This window comes from Pinus tabuliformis, chromosome X, assembly GCF_031772625.1.
Source record: "Pinus tabuliformis cultivar Carrire ecotype Pingquan chromosome X, CPIR1, whole genome shotgun sequence".
Lineage (NCBI taxonomy): Eukaryota > Viridiplantae > Streptophyta > Pinopsida > Pinales > Pinaceae > Pinus > Pinus tabuliformis.
In genome coordinates this window covers 1,728,626,262-1,728,648,549 of record NC_142308.1, presented here as the reverse complement: position 1 = coordinate 1,728,648,549, position 22,288 = coordinate 1,728,626,262, and the positions used below count along the sequence as shown (strand labels likewise).

At 40.1% G+C, this 22,288-nt stretch overlaps 1 pseudogene; it reads right to left on the bottom strand.

The window, feature by feature from the left end:
- Positions 1 to 21,225: 21,225 nt before the first annotated feature.
- On the bottom strand, positions 21,226 to 21,745 carry LOC149146693 (uncharacterized; annotated as a pseudogene).
- Between the last annotated feature and the right edge of the window lie 543 nt (positions 21,746 to 22,288).

Here is a 22,288-nt window from a genome sequence, read left to right as displayed (position 1 = left end):
AAGGTGAAAATCATTCTCACTGATTCTCTCATGTGTCTTGAAAGGTCCATACCTTATCGGCTTTAGCTTCTTACCTTCACCTTGCATTCTATCTTTGTTGATATACAGCCAGTCTTGATCACCAACTTGGAAACTATGCTCAATTTAACGCTTATCATGCCTTGCCTTGTACTTGGCTAGGCTCTTTTCCAGCAATTCCTGTACTGCCTAGTGAATCTCTTGGATTTGTTCATTGAACTTGGTTTCCTTGTCCACATCACTGTCTCCATCAACCGCTATGTCTTTACCAAAGACAAAATCCAAGGGGGACCTTGGTGTGAAACCAAAACAAGTCTTAAGAGGAGATCTTTGTGTAGAAGAATGTTTAGCTCGGTTGTAAGCATGTTGCACATAACACAAAAGTTCATCCCAAAGCTTGGGATGCTTGCTGCAATAGCCTCTAAGCAACTGGATCACTGTTTGGTTGACCACCTCTGTTTGGCCATCTGTTTTTGGATGAAAGGTTGTGCTGTTCTTCAATCTGGTGTCCATCAATTCCCACAGACTTGACCAAAACTTCCCAACAAATCGGGAATCTCGATCAGATACAATAGAAGTGGGTAATCCAATTTGAACCCATACATGTTGAAAGAACAGCTTTGTTGTTTGTTCAGCTGTAATCTATTTGCTACAGGGTATTAAAATACACATTTTTCTGAGCCTATCCACAATAACATATAAATACTCACGACCTTTTCTATATTTAGTCAATCCCCCAACAAACTCCATGGAAATACTTTCCCAGGGACGAGAAGGAACTGGTAGGGGAGTGTACAAGCCTAGTTTTCTATTGCTGGGCTTGCTTTTAGCACGCATGGTAGACCCTCTTACATATTTAGAAACTGTCTCATTCATTTTTGGCCAATAACAAAATATTTGTAGTTGTGCAACTGTTTTACTTACACCAAAGTGACCTGATATTAGAGAAGTGTGTGCTTCTCGAATTAGCTTTACTCTTTCGGTTTGAGGAATGCATATCTTTCCCAAATGATACAAGAGTTGGTCCTTAACATGATAATCCAATTCTTCTACTTGTTTGTCATGACTTAAAGTTGCATATACATCTTTGAAATCTATATCTTGAGCATATTGTTCAATATAGCTTTCATGCAGTACTGAATTATGATTAAGTATATTAGATGCATTTATCATTGGTCTGGACAACATATCTACAACTTTATTTTGTATACCCTTTTTATACCTGATGACAAGATGAAACTGTTGTAGAAAACCCATCCACCTATAATGTCTTGATTGTTGCAACTTAGTTTGTGAGTGTAAATATTGAAGTGGTTGATGATCAGTATGTAGAACTATCTCTTTGCCCATTAAATAATGTTTCCACCTTTTCACACTCTGTACTAATTCGTATAATTCTTTATCATATGTGGAATAATTAACTGTTGCATAATTAAATGTCTCAGAATGATAACATATGGGTTTACTGTGCTGCATCAACACTGCTCCCATGGCATAGTCACTGGCAACTGTTTCAATCTTAAAGGGTCTTTGAAGATTGGGCAGTGCTAGTACTGGTGCAATACTGATATTTTCTTTCAAGGTGTCGAAGGCTTTCTGCTGTTTGCCTCCCCACTGAAACACCTTGTTCAATCCTGTTAAAGCATGTAAGAGAGTTGCAATCAAGGAAAAGTTAGAAATAAATTTTCTCCAATACTGTGTTGTTCCTAGGAAGCTTCTAAATTCTGGAGCAAATTTGGGTTTAGGCCAGTTTACAATGACTGCAACCTTAGAGGGATCTATCTTCAATTCACCACCCCCTACAATATGACCCAAATAATTCAAATATGTTTTTCCAAATTCACATTTTGATAGCTTAACATAAAGATTTTCTCTTTTCAAAACATCTAGAGTCTGCTTTACATGCTTCAAATGTTCTTCCCATGTTTTACTAAATACAAGAATGTCATCTAGATATACAATGACAAAATCATCAATAAAAGGCCTGAGTACATCATTCATTACTCTCATGAAAGTAGCAGGAGCATTAGTTAAGCCAAAAGGCATAACCAACCACTCATATAATGCCTGCTTTGTTTTGAAAGTAGTCTTCCACGCATCTTGCTCTGCAACTCTGACCTGATGGTAGCCCTCATGCAAGTCCAACTTGGAAAAGTAAACAACTTCTTTCAACTGATCTAATAGATCATCTATGCAAGGAAGGGGATAACGATTTTTTATCGTTATCTTATTCAGTGCTCGGTAATTGTTACACTAAAAAATGTCACCTTGACTACTTACAGTTAGTATGGCTCAAATCAACAAGTCATGCTACCCTCTTAGGCAAGTCTCATGCCTCTGTTATCCATCTCAAACTCAAAGAAGAGAGAAAGTCTTGTAAAAATCATGTTTATCTCTGGGGTCGCAGGTTCTCTCTAGCCTTACCTGCGGGGACGCTGACCATGTTCACAAAATCCGCGTCCATAGACGCTCTGTATGTTAAGGGACAGGTGCGTCCCTCTGTAAAAGGCAAAATGCGCGAGTTTTATCTTGAAAAAGTTACTTGTGGTTACTTCTAGAACATTCTAGAGGTCGGTTTGATGAAATGGATGCGCCTCCAGTTGGTTCATGTATCTCTATTAAGGGGAACTTATCCCATCAATAAGGGAGCTATCCCACCCATAGAGGGGGATGATCCCATTGATAGTGGACCTGAATAACCTCTTTACAGCACTATAAATGAAGGCATTGAGCCAGAAGGAGAGGAGGTTGGAGCTATACATTTTCTTTGGGTAAATGCTGCAGGATTTAGGTCTTCCATTAGAGCCCTTGTGAGGAGAGATTGTCTTCACTTGATTCTACTTGGGAGAGGGTGAGCTTTGTCAAAGTAGAGGAAAACCCTTGATGGACCCTGGGAGGAACTTGCACAACACCAAGGCCAGGTTGTAAGAGTTTCTTTGTTTCGTTATTAATACAAACTGGTTTATTTTTCTCAATAGCTTGTGTTAATGAGTTATTTCATGTGTTCCTTGGTCTGCATGTTGAATATATGTTTTATTATATGAAATGCAAGTGCTTGGTAATTGTTTGATTGTTTGTGGTTGCAGGAATTGACTTGAAGGAGGAGCTCATCCGGATCGTCAAGAACGGACTTCAACAACAGCGTTTTGGAATAAGGTAAGCCTAAACACTTGTAGTTTTCATGTTGTAAAAGGTGTATTTAGAGAAAGATCACTCCATTTTGTCTTGTTTGTCATTAGAATGTCTTAGACTTCTAGGAAGGTCAGTCGTGTCCGCACCCTTGACAGATTCCGTGTGACAAATTGGCGACTCCGCTGGGGAATCCATTAATGAGAGAGTCTTTTCCTTTATATGAACTTTGCTTTGAGAAAATCATTTTTATTTTCTGGTTTTTGACTGTGAGAATTAGTATTTGGGTGGCTTAGCTGTAGCTTTAGTTGGCTTTAGTTTTTCTTCTTTTTTCCAGAAAGACGCAGTCTCTGTGTGCTGCACAGTGCGTCCTTGGACGCGCTGTTGTCGACTGCACAGTGCGGGGCCGCACCTGTGACAACGGCTGGCCTGCGTCTTCCTGTAAAAGTTAAGAAAATTCCATTTTTGCCTTAAATTACTTTTAGATTTTGTTTTTTCTTAGTTTTTTCTGCCCAGATCCTTTAGTACCCTGTCAAGAATTCTCACCTGAACTCGTTTTGTGAGCTTTGAGTGTTTTAGTGGTTTTCAACGAAGTTTAGACCTAGGGTTTGATTTTTGGAAAGGCTTTGTAGTGACTTTGAGCTTAGAAAGTTGTCCAGCCTTAGATATCTCTGGTTAGTCAACCTTCTTAGAAGTTGAGCCTGCCGTAAAGTCTCCTTGTTTGAGCAACTTGTCATTTGAGTTGTTTTGGGTCAAATTTCGAATTGCTTGTTTTTAAAGTATTGATTTCCATTTTCAAAAAGGACAAAAAGATTAGAATTTTGTTTTGACTAGTTTTTGGTTCTGCAATAAGCTAGTCCTTGATTTGATTGTGATCAAGTAAAACACCTTAGAAATAATCATTGTTAGTTTTGGCCTCGTTAAGATTGCTTAGAGTAAATTTGCCTTTAGTTTGCTTATGAGTGCATTTTCATAGATTTTAAGAGTTTTTAAGATTGTTTTTTTGGTTATATTAGATTTATTTGCTTTATTAAAAGAAAAATACAAAAACATCTTCTTAAAAGTCTTGTTTCAAGTAGCTTTTTGTTTTCAAAAGAAGAAAAGAGTTTTTTTCGTGCATGTAAAGAGAAGTTATGTTTTTATGCTTGGAAAAGAAAAACGAATTGTTTCTTTGATTGTCTTCAATTAAGAAGTTGCTTTTATAAGGATTGCATTCTCTCAACTTTTTAGTTAAGCAATTCATCGAAAAAGTAAAGTAGTGGATAAATCATTTTAGGTGCATTTTGTAGTGGTTTCGAGTCGAGTCAACATACCACTAGTTTCACTTCCATCACCTTTTGACTTAAGAAACAACCTTAAAAGTAACGCTTAAATTAAAATCAATCTAGTAATCTTTATTTTTCTAGGGCTCTGAAGCACCAACATAGCTTAGGCTAGGGTCTTGGAGTAGGTGAGTACTTAACTCTCCAAGACTACAAAACCAAACAGATAGTCTATCTTGAGTAGAACAAATCCAATTGTTTCAGTTACATTCTGGGAAAGCTCCTCTTAAAGGAGAAACACGAGCTCGTGTCCGAACCAGTGAGGGGATCATTCCTCCCTCGTTGGGAACGACGCCAGGCAGTACGTATTACAAACGGTAAACCTCGGATTAACCATTGTCGAGGAGCCAGGGGTCACTTATCGGTAAACCTTGGATTGTTGTCAAGGAGCCGGTAAGGGGATTGGAGCTTGCTACTCTGCCCTTGCGTGCTGTCGGAGTTTAGACTGTTCCCCCAGGTGTAATTGTTGTGATTGGTAACCTTAGTGGCCATAATATCTAGGATTCTACCCAAGGTGACGGTGGAGGGAAGGTCCCACTGTACCTGGAGCAGACGTCGGTTATACTCACTTGGATTTTCTGGGGGGTTCGCTTCACTTCGAGACGGTTAAAGTGGAGGAACTTGGTCCAGTCTATTCATTAAGCAGGTTGCCGGGGTAACTGTTCCACCCACTATTTCTGTACTGAATCCTGCGAGGTTGGGCCTAATCACCAACTAGCGCTTTTGGTCCGGAAGACTACTGTTTGTGTGTGGTTTGACGCTCTAGATTATTTAGGCGTGTGCTTCAAATTTGATTGGTTCTTTAGAAAACTTTAGGTGGTTTGATTTGAAATTTTTTACTTTGATTTCGTGTGTTGTAGTTAAAATCTTTAATTGTGGCGGAATTACCGAGACAGTCCCGTAGACTTCGGGGCAAGTCTCCTGAGATTGTTACCGGGATAGATTTGTTAAGAAAACTCCGTAAATCGCAGGGTGAATCTCCTGAAAACATTCCGGGTCATTTAGAAGGGTTAAAGGTCCTTGTAACTCCTCCTAGTGGCAGTAGAGTAGGTTCACCTGAAGAAGGAGAATCTTCTTTGGTAGTCCATCCAGATTACCAAAGATTAGAAACAGGTTACAATCCCGAAGCTGTTACAGTTTCCGAGCTTGCTGGTAGTTTTTCATCTGCCAGTGAAACAAGCGAAGAACCTGAAATTTCAGAACCTGTTACTCCAACTCCTAGTGTTCCTGATTCACCAAGAATAGAAAGAATTATCACCGAAAATCTTCCTGTTGGATTAATTGCTATAGAAGAACTTGTTCCAGAGGAAGAAATAGGCGTTTCTGATTCTGAAGATCTAATTACCCTTGATCTAAGGGAGCGTGAATCCATCTTTTACAGTCCTCCTAGAAGTGAGTCTTGGTACCTGGCATTAACCAATTTTTTAGACAACTCAGTAGGTTTTTCTACACCTCGTACTCCGGTTCCACCTAGAGGAATTCATTCTCCTGTAAATATGTCTGGTCAGTCATCTGTGTTTTCACAAAGTCCTGAATCATTTTTACATGGCGGTCCTTCTGTTCCTACTGGGTATCAGTCACTTTCTGGTACCTTTGCGGGAGCATCTCCTCAACCTGTTGATCATGGGTTATTAGTTGGAAACAGTGGTAATGTACCATTGAGTATAGGTGAAGTTTATATGATGTCAGGTTCAACTCCCATTAACCAACCTCAAGGTGGCCAATTACCGCCTGGGGGGCAACCTTCGTTAATGCCTGGGGGGCAACCTCAAGGTACTTCATTTGTGACTGGGGGGCAACCTCAAGGGTATCAACCCCAAGGGTATCAACCCCAGCCTCAATACGTACCCCAAAGTCAACCTCAGTATCAGTATCAACCTCAAGGATGGCAACCTCAAGGATGGCAACCCCAAGGGTATCAACCCCAAGGGTATCAACCTCAAGGATACCAACCTCAAGGTCAAGGTCAACCCCAGTATTCGTATTTACCTCAAGGTTATCAACCACCTCAAGGGCAATCATATGGGACTACACCTTACAGTTATCAACCCTATCCTCAATACGGCTATGGATCTCAGTATCCTCAACCTGTTACGAGTCAATACCCTGGAATGTTAACATGGGATCCGTCACAGGGTCAACAGATGTCGCAACCAAGTATACAGTCGGTACCTCAAGCAGGACAACCTGCAGTTCCTGGTCCACCCCAGCAACCGCAACCTGTCCAGTCAAGTGTTCAGACCCCTGTAACTTCTGTAGTTACTCAGCCGCCAATTGCACCGAGTACTCCACCTCACACGGCTGCAGCAGCTACCGCTTCATCTACCATGCTTACATCTGGAGTATCGGCAGCTCCGGTTTCTACTGTCCCTGTAACCGCTCCTCAGACATCTGTACCGTTGTCTGGACCCACGGTTCAAACCACAGTCCAGATGCCTGCAGGTCAACCTGGTACAAGTACGGTTGTTACTAATCAACCTCAATTTGTTCAACCTCCGTACCAGGGACAGTATCAACCTGGTCAAGCTGCCCAACAACCGGTTTACCAGTATCAACCGTATCCTGGGTACAATTATCAACCACCTCAACAACCCCAGTACGGTCCGGTTAATCCTGGTTTTCCAGGAGGATATAATATCCCCAATGCGAATCCTGTTCCTAGTTATCCTGGATATCCTCCTCCTGGGGCTGGTATTGTGACTCAGAGTTTCAGAGATCCTAACCGGCAGTTACCATTTATTGCGACTTTAGATTTACCCGACTTGACGCGCCTAACGAACGATCCAATTCAATATCTTCCGTTCTGGCCGCCAATGCCAAATAAGTTGCCCAACGATATACCCAAGTTCGAAGGTAAGTCTGGAGAGGATCCGTCTAATCACGTGATGACTTACCACCTCTGGTGTGCATCAAATTCCATCTCAGATGATTCTATCCGCTTACGTCTTTTCCAGCGTACACTCATTGGTCTCGCAGCCAAGTGGTACATTGAGTTGCCACGGGCTTCTTTTTACAACTTTAGCCAGTTAGCTACTTCATTCTTAACTCATTTTCAGTTACCAGTCAGATACGATAATGGTACGGAATTATTAACTTCGCTAAAACAATCGACATCCACGTACATTTCTGATCACATCCATGAGTGGAGACGTCGAAGGAGATTAGTGAAAGTTTTTATCCCGGACCAAATTTTAGCTGAATGGTTTGTAAAATCATTATTACCAAGAATTACTGAAGATGTAGCTAAGGCCGGCGTAGTTACTGAGGAGCAAGTCATTGCTCAGGCACAATACCTTGACTTAGTTTACACTCAGTCGGGTACGTTACACGAGAAAATTCTGGATCTTCCAAAGTCAAACCAAATCGCTGCTGCTCCTTCGGGATCTCATGCCGCTGATGGTATGATCGGTATCGTGACTACGAAGAGTAAGAAGAAGTCTTCCAAGACCTCCAATACTCCAATTATCACTTTGCCTGATTCTCCGACAGGAGAGTCTTCTCCTCCTGAACTTACCGCCGACATTCACACTGTAGAGTCATCTACGGCCAAATCCAAAAACGGTGGAAAGAAGAAAGGAAAGAAGAAGGCTAAAGCAGACAAGGCTCCAAAGGAGAAAACGGAAAAGTCGGAAACTAATGACGAAAAGCGCAAACCTCGTTATCCTTGTCTCATTTGTGAAGAAGATCATTTTACGAGAGACTGCCCTCATCGGGCCGAGGTAGTGAAAATAGTTAAAGGTTCTCCGACTCCTGCTGTGTTAAAGAATCCATTCCCGAGCAGGAAAATAAGATGATAGGTTCTTCTTCGAATGCCAGTGAAGAACCCATTTTGATGATGTCTCATGTCAGGATTGCGACTCGATCGCAAGATTATGGTAGTAAGGCTCCTGTTGATGGTAAAGAAGCAGAATCTTCTAACTCTAACCCATCAACCTCAGCTCCTGGTTCCGATCCACTACAGATCGAAAAACCTAACCCAGACTTAGTGATTAAGCCGCCCGCCAAGGGTGTACTTCGAAGGTCTGCTTTCAATCCACATGCGAGAGCAGCCCAGAATTACAACATTGTTGAAGATTTAGCTGTTTCACCTTCAGCAATGTCGGCACTCGAAGTGCTGCAATCATGTCCAGCGCAACGAAAATTGCTTTTGTCGGCTATTGGAGCTGTCGATGTTCAGGACCCGAACCTAATGATCTTTGATCTAGAAAGTAGTACACCGCGTCTCCCCCATCAAATGGCTTTCCAAATTCCAGTGATAGTAAAAAACAGGCCTATTCATCGGACTGTGATTGATGAGGGAGCTTCTACGTGTATTATGTCGATTCATGGTGTTAGTTCAAGAAGATGAATTCAAGGCAGAGCATGTGATATATTACCTTAGCAGAACCTTAAATCCAACTGAGTTAAAATATTCGCATGTGGAGAAATTGGCCCTGGCAGCCGTTCAAGCTGTCCAGCGTTTTCGTCACTACATTCTTCTCCGCAAAACTACTGTTATTTCGGATTGCAACCCTATGATTTATATCTTGACAAAACAACTGCTAGGGGGCAAGTACTCTAAATGGATCGTCATCCTGCAAGAGTTCGACTTGGAGTTTGAGAAGTCCAAGTCTAAGAAATCTTTAGTCTTCGCGGAATTGATGTGTGATTTCCCGAGTGCTGACACAGAGACTGTGGCAGAGGAGTCCATTGCGGACGAATCCTTGTTTCTTATTAGCACTGTAGATCCGTGGTATGGGGATATAATCATCTATCTCCAAACCCAAACCTTTCGGCCTGAAACTTCCAAGGAAAACCGTCGAAAAATTCGGTTTCAATCCCAGCAATACAGAATTATTGGAGATACACTTTATCGCCTGGGGGCAGACTTAGTTTTTCGACGTTGTTTAACTCACGATGAGGCTGAGAGAGTTTTGAATGATTGTCACTCTGGAGCATGTGGCGGTCATATGTCTGGGTATGCCACAGCTCAGAAGGTGTTGCGCGCTGGCTATTTCTGGCCGTCTATGTTTAAAGATTGTATCCTTGCCGTCAGAAAATGCCACAACTGTCAAGTGTTTGATCGCAAGATGCGCGCTCCACCTGCTCCTCTCCACCCTATAATTGCCGCTGGTCCATTCGCCAAATGGGGCATTGACTTTATTACTTGTAACCCTCACTCGGCCGGGGGGCATGCGTATATCATCCTTGCGGTTGATTATTTTACTAAGTGGGCCGAGGCGATGCCTACATTCGACGCAAGCGGCAAGACAGCTGCACTTTTCGTATTCAATCATATCATAACTAGGTTTGGTGTCCCACAAGCAATCATTACGGACCATGGAAGCCATTTTCGAAATGTCATGATGACTGAACTTACAAGCCAGCTTGGTTTGCGCCACGATAGCTCTACACCTTATTATCCGCAAGCCAACGGTTTGGTTGAGTCAATCAACAAAGTTCTAGTCGTCATGATTCGACGGATCATTGGTATCCATCGAACGAATTGGCATAACATGTTATTTTCGGCACTATGGGCATATCGAACTTCAGTGAAAAATTCAACAGGTTTCACCCCTTTTCAGCTAGTTTATGGCTTAGAAGCTGTGTTACCTATTGAGTGCGAAATCCCATCACTTCAAATGGCTGTCGAATTACTTCCAGCTACTTCCGAAGAGGAGAAACGGTTGTTATACTTAGCTAAATTAGATGAGACTCGACGTGACGCTACTTTAGCTATCGAGACTCACGCGAAACGAATGAAAGCTCAGTACGATAAAAATGTAACCCCTCGAAGTTTTTCGGAAGGAGACCTAGTACTATTATATGATCAAGCGAACGATAAGCTAGGTGCTGGAAAATTCGTTCCCATGTGGCATGGGCCCTACATTGTAAAGCGAAAGCTAGCAAAAGGGGCTTATGAGTTAGTTGATTTTGATGGGGACTCTTTGGGCAAACCCAGAAATGGACTTTACCTAAAGAGGTATTATGCTTAAAATAATGGATGGAGAAATTTTTAGATAGGTTAGATTTCCTTTCTAGCTAGCAAGTGTGTTAGTTTAGTCAGTGTGCTTAGCTTAGTAAGTGTGGTTTTTCGTCATTATTTTGGCTCATCTTGGTTTTACTCTTGATATTGTAGATATCGACGCCTCTCCAAACATACATTGGATTTGCTGATGGTGCTTGTCGTAGTACACGGAATATCTCTTCCGCAGCTTGGGTTATCTATTCGCCCTCTGACGAGTTAGTTTCTATGCATGGGGTAAGCCTCGGTCAAACAACGAATAACATTGCAGAATACAGTGCAGTGGTTGAATTATTATCCGAATCTATTTCATTTGGAATTCGACGTTTGATAGTGAGGTTAGATTCTGAACTTGTTGTATTACAGCTTAATAGAGTTTATGCCATTAGAAATCCTGTGTTATTAAGGTTGTTTTTGAGAGTGCGTCTCTTGGAACGTGAATTTGATTACATTGAATATCAACATATTCCAAGGTCTTTGAATACATTAGCAGATGCAATTGCTTCTCAAGTGTTGGACAGACATTTATAATAATCATGCAAGTGAATTTAAAGACATTTCATCATACATGTTAAACAAGATAAGCCGATAATAGTGATATATAGATATAGATAGAAGTGTGTCCAAAAATATATACATCGTCTTCGATCATAGGTTTAACACACCTTATGATCGGCAAAATGATAGTGCAAAAAGTCAAAAATGTCACATGTGACTACAAAAGTGACTAGTCAATCACTGGTGGTGCTCTCTGTACGACACCACTGCGCGGGCTATCTTGCGCAGAAATCTCCTAAACGGTCCAGGGACTGCAACCACGAAGCGCTGAAGCCTCATTGGAATATCATCCATAGTAGTCTCAGGTATATCTGCCGTGAGACGCTCTAGATCATGCTCCAAATCGGCTAGTACTTCTGCTGTCGCATCCTGTAAGGCCGGTGCCGGTGCAGCTGGATGTCGTCTGTCGTAAGGCCGGAGATTGGCTGGACGCTGTGGTCCAACATCTGCATTTTTAAAATTTTACTGTTACTTTGAGACGATATATATGAAAAATAAAAAATACATAATTAGAAAACTTGTGAAAATGAAAGTACCTCTGTCATCCCATTGTTCTCCCTGTGGAAGAACCATGTCCGGATCACCTCTGAAATCCATTCCGGCATATGGAAAGTCTTGTATCACAAAAAGCTGGCCCTCTAGCCAGTCGAAGTAACTGTCTGAGAATCGAACCACTGCAGCACCCTCGTCAGGATGCCGGGCCATCACCGCAACCCATCGAACAAGCTTTGGCTCCCGAGGACCCAAGTCATCAACAGTGAGTTGCTGAGGGATCAGCATAGGAACTCTCTCCAAGGCAAAGCTCACGACTAGAGGCCCATATCCAAAAGTCTTTAGTCGTCCGTTCTTTGCCTTGGTTAGTTGGCTCTTCATATGAGCCGACACAGCTTCGCACCAGTTGAAGATGGTGCCTTGGTAACAGTCAACTGCCATCCGCATTTGGGATCCGGAGGCAATGTGCAAGGCGGCCGCGCCACAAATCCTAGTGACCGTAAATGCAATAACTCTAAGTTCCGCCAGAGCGATGTGCTTTATCTCCACGCCTTTTTTATGGCGAGTCCCTGGTCTGCACCACTCCTCGCGGAGATCATCAAGGGATTGGCCACCCGGCCTGGTCCCCGCAAGGTTGAGTTGCTCACCTCTGTTTGGCAAGCCAGTGAGAAAGTATACATCCGAGGGCTCTATCTCGAGCTGGTGCCCTCCAATGTAAAAGCATTGATCTTGAACGTTCCATCGCTCAACTAGCCATTCCAAAAATCTTACCTGGCCCCTCATGCCCGGTATGGTCCAATATTTGTACAATCCACATGTTCTTAAGGCATCCAGAGAGGGTTGGTGGTTAATCGCAGCTTCATCGTCTTCTACGTGCTCTCTCTCTCTCCAGTCTAACATGTTTTGGGCCCTGCACATCAAAAGAGTCAATTAGAAATTAATTTGAGAAAATTTGGTGGTTTTTTGAGAGAGTTAGGGTTTTGAAATGCGCCCTTTGCGGAAGACGCACCCCGGCTTTTTAGCACAGGGCGTCCGGACGCAGCTCGCCTGAAGGCGGACTGCGTCCCCAGACCTTTTTCCCGTGTGAGAAAAAGTCGGGGGACGCGGCTCACCCGAAGGGCACCTGCGTCCGCCGAGGGGCGCATTTTGAACCCAAAACCCCCCCAAAAAATGAAACAGAGACCAAAAACAAAAAACTAAACGGATAAAAATGAAGAGTGGGATGTGTAAAATACCTCGGTGAAGCGGCGTTCGATTCCGACGGTCAGATTTTCCGCAGCAACCACGGGAAGTTTCTTGTCAAAAGCTCCTTTTTCAACCTCAACAGTGAAACGGTAAAAATGACATGGTAAAAGGTCTTTTTATAGGTTTTTTGGATGAATTAGTTCATTTTTTACCATGAAAAGATGTTTTCAAATGTATTTTTGCCTATTTTAAACAGGTATGAGTAATGTGTCGCTTTTGTGCAGGACGAAGGGATTTCAAGGGAAATTGTAATTTTTCACAAACAAAATTTCAGAGTCATCTTTTAAGCCCTTTTCTGACTCCTAAAACATGAAAAGATCGCCGAGTGTTTCTTTTTCACTCGTTAAAACGGAATTAAAAGACGGTCCCCTTTTAGCTCTTTTCTGACCGCAAAATCAGGAAAAGATTGCCGGGTTTTTGTCGTTTCAAACTCGATAAGGAAATAAAACGACGTGTCTTTGATCACTTTTTACTTTTCAGGTCAACGATACTATTATGAAAGTACTCCTTGGTCGCAAGATCAAGCGGTTCCCCCAGGTATTATTTTATACTTTTTCGGGCTTGAGGGACACAAATATACGAAAAAGTTCAGCGTGGAGTTTCCTTAAGTTTTTCAGACTCTCTAAAATTGAAAAACGCCGAGTTTCTCCTATACTGGGCTCGTTAAACTTTTACAGTAAAGGACCTGTTCAATTACAAACAGGAACGAACCACTCCTTCCTAGGGTTCGCATTTAAACTAGGTTGGACTCGTCCGAAGGATGAGCTTATAATCAAGCATATGTTATCCTCCTCAAGCTTGTTAAAAATAAAGAGGTACTTGCCAGAAATGGTGGGGGAAAAAAGAGAAGAATGAACCTATTTGTCACCTTTTGCCTCAGAAGAAACTTTATTACCGCTCTTGAACACGACACTTTTCATTCACCTGGGTTGGGAAATCTTTTACCTCACAGTTGACTAAATCACTTTGAAAATCTTTAACCGGGTTCAGGGATCAACTTTGAGTTATTCGTCACAAAACCATCTGTTGTGTCGTTATGTGTTCAAGAGGTCTGCAAGCAAAACTTTCATCTGCAAAATACTTGTCATCCATTGACCATCCCTGAGTCAGTCCTTACAGCAACATTTCTTCAACTTGAACAATGATTTCGTGTTGCGGGCTTGCCTGCAACGGGTCGCTTTCTATCGACATCGACACATTATCTAGAAAGATGACTTAGGAATCGACAGTACCTTGAAGTCTGCATGCATCAATGGCAGGTTTCTCGCCTTTGACGTCAGTTTACATCATTGACTTTCGATCAGAGGATTCCGTGAAGTGTTCGACATCAAAACATCTATTCACATTTCACGGGTTGTGCTTGGTACTTTGAGAACCATTGACATTACTGGTGGTTTCTCTCACACTTGTTAACAGTTTACATCATTGACTGGTAATCAAGTGGTTTCTACCATGTTCGACATCGAATCATTTAATCACATGACTAGAATCGTACCAATTCGGGAAGTAGAAGTGAAGACCCTGGATCTAGTTTCTACCATCCAGGCTGCGAGGAGTTTTGTATTCATTGTCTATGTAGACTTATCATAAACAGATGGCTGCGTCCATACTGTGTCTACAAAAGTCTATAAAAATAATGTACTGCAAGATCATTCCTGTATTAGGATAGTTAGTCCATTAGTTAAAGTTTTGAATCTGAGTATGGGAATGCCTACCTCAGTGATGATATAATCTTATCCATGTATTTTGTGTTGAAAATTGCAGGTTCCAACCAGGCCATCCACAAGGCAATCCTTGAAATGATAAAGCGCTTCACCCTTCCTAGAATTACAAAACCCTATTCTATTCCAGGCTTCGCACTTTAGGGGGCAATCTGTTACACTAAAAAATGTCACCTTGACTACTTACAGTTAGTATGGCTCAAATCAACAAGTCATGCTACCCTCTTAGGCAAGTCTCATGCCTCTGTTATCCATCTCAAACTCAAAGAAGAGAGAAAGTCTTGTAAAAATCATGTTTATCTCTGGGGTCGCAGGTTCTCTCTAGCCTTACCTGCGGGGACGCTGACCATGTTCACAAAATCCGCGTCCATAGACGCTCTGTATGTTAAGGGACAGGTGCGTCCCTCTGTAAAAGGCAAAATGCGCGAGTTTTATCTTGAAAAAGTTACTTGTGGTTACTTCTAGAACATTCTAGAGGTCGGTTTGATGAAATGGATGCGCCTCCAGTTGGTTCATGTATCTCTATTAAGGGGGAACTTATCCCATCAATAAGGGAGCTATCCCACCCATAGAGGGGGATGATCCCATTGATAGTGGACCTGAATAACCTCTTTACAGCACTATAAATGAAGGCATTGAGCCAGAAGGAGAGGAGGTTGGAGCTATACATTTTCTTTGGGTAAATGCTGCAGGATTTAGGTCTTCCATTAGAGCCCTTGTGAGGAGAGATTGTCTTCACTTGATTCTACTTGGGAGAGGGTGAGCTTTGTCAAAGTAGAGGAAAACCCTTGATGGACCCTGGGAGGAACTTGCACAACACCAAGGCCAGGTTGTAAGAGTTTCTTTGTTTCGTTATTAATACAAACTGGTTTATTTTTCTCAATAGCTTGTGTTAATGAGTTATTTCATGTGTTCCTTGGTCTGCATGTTGAATATATGTTTTATTATATGAAATGCAAGTGCTTGGTAATTGTTTGATTGTTTGTGGTTGCAGGAATTGACTTGAAGGAGGAGCTCATCCGGATCGTCAAGAACGGACTTCAACAACAGCGTTTTGGAATAAGGTAAGCCTAAACACTTGTAGTTTTCATGTTGTAAAAGGTGTATTTAGAGAAAGATCACTCCATTTTGTCTTGTTTGTCATTAGAATGTCTTAGACTTCTAGGAAGGTCAGTCGTGTCCGCACCCTTGACAGATTCCGTGTGACAGTAATCAATGCACATTCTCCATGAGACATCTTTCTTTCTCACCAAGACAATTGGAGACCCACATGGTGATGTGGTAGGTCTTATGAACATTTTCTCGAGCAGCTCCTGTACCTGCTTCTTGATTTCTGCATTTTCTAAAGCGGACAACCTATACATTCCAATGTTAGGCAATGGAGCATCTTGCTACAAATTAATATCATGTACTATTTCCTTTTTGGATGGCAGACCTTTAGGTTCTTGAAATAGCATATCATATTCTGAAACAACTTTTTCTAAATCAACTTTCTATTTAGCATTAAAGCCTTCAAATACATTGGTTTTATCGGGTTTCTTTTCCTTTACAACCATTAGTAAAAATTGTTTGCATGAATTTACAATTCTTTTCATCTGCCCTGAGTTTATGAGAGTATAATTACTCTTGAGTTTATGAGCTCTTACAATATATTCGATTCCATCTTTAACGAGTTGATACTTGTTTTCAGCTCTATATAAAAAGGCTTTTCTATCATACAAGTAAGGACTTCCTAAAACAATTCCACATATATCCAAGGGAACAATATCTAACTCAACCTCATCTACAAATGTTGACCCAAAAGAAAACCTAAGTTTACATTGTCTAGTCACTTGTAGCTTCGCTTTATCACATAACCAACCCAATGGATATGGCTTCTTGTGAGGTGTGGTTAGTAATCCTAGTTTCTTTACAATTGCTTCAGAAATTAAGTTTACTTGCGAGCCACTATCAAACAAAGTACCAATCTTTTGATGCTTGGAAATAACTCTAATATGAAAAATGTCATGTCTTTTCCTCTCATTTTCTTCATTATCAGTAGATTGTGTAGAATTACTAGTATATGCTTCATAATTTTTAACTTTTATACCTGTGGTTGCGATTGTTGTTTCATCCCTTGAGTCTGACCCCAAATCCTTTTGAATAGCTGCAGCAGTATTCTTCTTTTTGCCATCGTACTTCTTGGGTTTTAGCTCCGGATGCAAAATCCAGCAGTGTTCATCATCATGCCCATCCTTCTTGTAGTGAGTGCACAAAGGTTTGGTCTTTTGTACAGCACTTGTCTTCGTCTCTTTCCATTTTTTCTTTCTCTTTTCCTTGTTCTTGCTTGCAGTGGGTTTTGATGATCCCCAACTTCTGGGTTCACATTCTTGCTTCTAGCTTCTAGATGTGTAGCCTGAATAGACACTTCATCTATGCTAGTAGGACTAAACATGAGAGTGGTGTGCTTTAAATAGCTGTGTAGACCACCTATATACTTTAGCAGCGTTTCAGATGAGTCTAAAGAAATGCCTAGAATCAAAGCTCTTTTTCTAAATTCTTGGGTGTAGCTTTGTACACTTTGCCCTTTTAATTGGCGAAGAGTTTTCAACTCATCATAGCTTGCTGCATATAAGCTAGTGAATAGAAATGTTTTTTAATGGTAGAAACAAATTCATTCCAGGTATAAAGAATTTTACCATGCTTCTTCAAATTAGCTTGCATCCTACCTTCCCACCATACTAGGGCAGTGCCTCCAAGGCGTAGGCTAGCTAGCTGAATCTTTATCCTTTATGAATCGATGTTCTGTACTCTGTAATATACATCAATCTGTCTAATCCAGTTATGTATCTTTTCTGCATTCAATTCTTCGTCATAAACTGGAAAATCAAACTTCACATCTAATTTAATCAAAGAAGGTTTCTTCTTTTTCTTTTCAGGGCTTTATTTGTGTGAAGAAGATGATGATGAAGGTGATAATGGAGGAGATGGTGAAGAGGGCTTCTCTTCTTTTCCTTTTCCCTCTAGGTGGGAAACTAGAAGAAGTTCTTCTACTCCTTTATCTTGTTTGGAGGTTGATGACTATTCAACTCTACCTCTCTTAAATTCTCTATAAACTTCTTCTACCATGGCTCTCATGGTCATGAAACTATCAATGAATTGGGAGTTTGATTCCAATGGACTTTCTTCTGACATTTTCCTCTTAGGATAGACTCTTCCAATTTCTGGGTTAGCTTCAACCAACTCTCCTTCTCCTAATTTAAGCTTTGTCATAGTTAGCATTCAACAAAAAAAGAATCTAGCACACACTTGTCTAACCTTAGCAACCTAGAGCTCTGATACCACTTGATCTGTAATAGATCCAAGGCCATTAATAAGGTATTACAGACTCATGTGCATGGATGTGCCTATGTTATTTTATGCAACGGATCGATAAGGTTGCGAAATACACAGGCAATGAAGCAGTTAAAGAAAACATAATAGGCAACACATATAAACACAACAAGTTGAATAAGGATATCACCCAATACTCTTGGGCTACGTCTCTTGGTCCAGCCTTCAGTGGTGGCCTCTCTATTATGTTTTCAAGCAGAGTTTTTACAATAGTGAACTCAATTTGAGTCTCACACAACATATATAAATCAGCAAGACTGTACTTAGATCCCCCAAGTCTCTAGAGTACATAGACTCTCCTTACTGACTCTCGATCTCTATTGGTCACAGTTGTATGAGCCCAATCTGAGACTCATACATGACAGGCATCACAGAGGAGTGCGCTTGAACCTCTCAAGCCTTCTCTAGAGTACACAGACTCTCTGACTCTTTCTGTCTCTGTCTTAACTATGGCTCGATGCTGCCTTTGCTTCTGTAGGTTAGCTTGGCTTCTTCTCTCTACTTTCTACTTTCGGCTTACTGCCCACTGCTCTCTTACTGCTTGCTGCTTGCTTTTCTCTCTGTCAGTTTGTGGCTTTTAAGCCAATCTGCTTCCTAACTATTCGTTTCCACTTCCCGGCTTTCTGGTTCCCCTGCCTCTGTCCGTTTGAATCCCTCTGTCCTATGTAATCAATCACTGCATAACGCCTCACAGGGAGGTGGCCACCTAATTCATAATGGATGAGTGTCAGTTCTCTTGGACATATTTGAAATGACCATTTTTTTCCATTAACTTCAAGAATGCCCGTGAAACACGACCTTCCGCCAACGCATCGTCCATCTCGGACTTCAAATCCTATGTGACCTCGCTTCATAACCTTGTCAAATCCAGTCATCCATCGAAATGCGTCTCCGTTGTTGATCTAGGGACCCCAGATCCGACGGTCATTGTTCATATCGGACAGCGAAGTAACATGATGTTTACCTGTCCGATGTGAGCGGTTCTCTCTCTCTTTCCCGGGACACGTGGCACTCGTTGTATGGCATCGGGCGGAACTCGATTGAAACCGCTTACCGCTCGAAGCTCCTTTGATATACTGCCAGTTTTGTGGAATCCTGCTCCGAGAGAACCGAAACAATATTTTCCGCTTTTTATAGTTAATTCGCGCTCGGGGATTCTCTTCACTTAGAGGTTTGCCCTGCGATATGCGATTAGCGACTTCGGAATTAAAATTGTCCCTGCATTTGCTGGTTGGTGTCAGCGCACGTTACCATGGTTCGCTGCTCTGCGCGCTAGATCGACGGCCCTCATTGATCCGCGCTAATCCCCATTACAATTGTCTGAGGATTCCTTCCGATAACTTTATCTTTATAAGACTTTTAATCTTTGGCATGATTTTTAAAGAATTCATAAAAACTTAGACAGTAGGATCCCATTTGGATCACTATAAAGGAGCGGAATAGGATTTAGTAGGGACACACAAAACCTTTACCAATTATTCCGAAAATAGATTTCACAAAAGAAAATATTTAAGCAATGGAACAGCGAAACTTTACCAATTATGCGTGTAGGTGGCTTTTTGACACAATGTGAATGGTAGATTTTGCAATAGTCATGCATGCATCAAATTTACCGTTCTCTCTCTAGCATCCTATAAATTTCCTGTAGAAGAGCAGAGGATCTCCTCATATATTTTTCCTTTAAACTTACGTTAGCGTAAGTGATCTTGTGAGACTATTTTCTTTCATGGACCTCATATTTTACAGCTCATAGCAGCATCACATCTGCTGAATTTGATTTAATTACTGCAGCCTCATTTGTTCCGAATATGTTTTCTCAAGTAAATAAATACACATCCAATCTCGAACTTTTATGGTTTATTGTTTATCATGCACTGTCCCTAACTTCTATTATTTTCTTAATTTTAATTTTTAATAATTTATTATTTTCTTATTTTCAATGGTAGTAATAGCGAATCATTTTTCTATTCAATAATAGCTGTGAGCAAATTATTCTTCTAATTTTAATTATTTTCTTATTTTCAATGATAGTATTATTTTCTTATTTTCCAGTTTAATAATTTATTATTTTCTTATTTTTAATGATAGTATTATTTTCTTATTTTCAAGTTTTAATAATTTATTATTTTCTTATTTTCAATGATAGTGATAGGGAATCATTTTTCTATTCAATAAGAATTATGAATAAATCATTCTTCTCACTTTTTTTATTATTATTTTTTTAAAATTTTTACTAATTTGTTATTTTCTTATTTTCAATAGTAGTAGTGGGGAATCATGCTTTTATTCAATAATAACTGTGAGCAAATCATGCTTCTAACTTTTATTATTTTCTTATTTTCAATTTTCAATAATTTTTTTTCATTTTTTTATTTTCAAGAGTAGTGGTAGAGAATTATTCTTCTATTCAATAATGAAAATAATTTTCAATTTTCAATAATTTATTACTTTCTTATTTTCAAGAGTAGTGATAAGGAATCATTCTTCTATTTAATAATAGCTGTGAGCAAATCATTCTTCTAACTTCTATTATTTTCTTATTTTCAATAATTATTATTTTCTTATTTTCAATAGAGTGGTAGGGAATCATTCTTCCATTCAATAATAGCTGTGAGTAAATCATTCTTCTAACTTCTATTATTTTCTTATTTTCAATTTTCAATAATTTATTATTATTTTCTTATTTTCAAGAGTAGTGGTAAGGAATCATTTTTCTATTCAATAATAGCTGTGAGTAAATCATTCTTCTAACTTCTATTATTTTCTTATTTTCAATTTTCAATAATTATTATTTTCTTATTTTCAATAGTAATGATAGGGAATCATTCTTCCATTCAATAATAGCTATGAGCAAGTCATTCTTCTAACTTCTATTATTTTCTTTTTTAAATAATTTATTATTTTCTTATATTCAATAATAGTAGTAAGGAATTATTCTTCTATTCCATAATAACTATTTTCCAACTACTATTATTTTCTTATTTCCAATAATAATGATAGGAAATTATTTTTCCATTCAAATAACTGTGAGCCAATCATTCTTCTATCCAATAATAAAGCTGTGGCTAACTTGTTACTTTCTTATTCTATTATTTTCTTATTTTCAATAGCGATAATGGGCAGATCATTCTTCTATTAAATAAGGCTTAGGCTGCATAAGCTCAGCAGCTAAGGGGAAAAATAAAACAATAAAAATTTCAATGGTAACTGGTAAAAACTAATCTAATTCATTATGAAAAAATAAAACAATGAAAATTTCAATCGCATTGGTAAAAACTAGTCCAATTCATTATGCCCCTGTGGGGTTTCGATGACACCAAGAGCCAAGCAAAGGACCGCCAACCGCATAATAACTTCCAGTGGCCTATGGCCTACAGGGCCGAATAACTTGCAGGCTTTGGATGCCTTTTAGTGTTATTTTAGGGTTTAGTGCGCCTGCAGATTCCCCAGGCTTCGCGGCAGACAGAGCCAAACCCAGGACCTCATGATAATCCTCATTTTTCCTATGCCCGTCATCGAAATTGAGCTCGTAACTAAGAGGATCGTACTGAAATCTTGAAGGCCTCGAACCGTAAAATGTTTTGCCGTCTGTCTTGAACTTGGGAACGATGTATTTCAATTTGGGCGGACTACAGCAGCTTCCTGCATCGCCCCATAACTGATTCCGACCATTCTCCGGCCCGTTTGACGCCGTTCCAGCGCTTGCGCCGCCAATGATGACGATCCCCGTCCACTGAATCTGCCTAGGGGTTCCATGGTGTGTGCTTCTGAAAGCACAAGATCCCAAGTAGGGAGTGTTCCACGTCGGATGCGTAGAAGCAGCAGAAGGAAACGAGGAGGCTTGCCACTGTGGAGTTGCGACGGCCGACGTGGACTTTGTGCATGTGTGCTGCGGGATTTGATCAATGGGTATGATAGGAGTCTACAGCGTGTAGATATGTATAGAAAAAGGAGGGTGTCGTTAGTAGAGGGCAGATTTAGAGCGAGATTTGACGTCGTACCTTAAATTGATGTCTCACTTTTCTTCGACGTTTGACGTTCACCAACGTTGCAGAATTCATTTTCAGTCCATATGTATACATAATACTTGACATTAAGGTGAGGAAAAAGTTTGGTATGATAAAATTGAGAAGATGATTAATATTTTAAAAATTACGAAAAGAGATGATGTTATTTTTTCAAATATTTAGAGAATTTAAGACATATATTTTTTAATTTGTTTATGATATTTAGAATAGTTGATATTTGAATGAACTAAAAAGAAACTTCTTAGGTAAAGACAATAAATTAAAAACAGCATAAAAAATATTTAATATTTTAATAATCTATGAATTATTATAAAAATATATAAATATATTCAAATATTTGTAATCAATATTTTAGAAATTCACAAAAAAAATATTCCTTAAAATTCATAATTTTTTTAT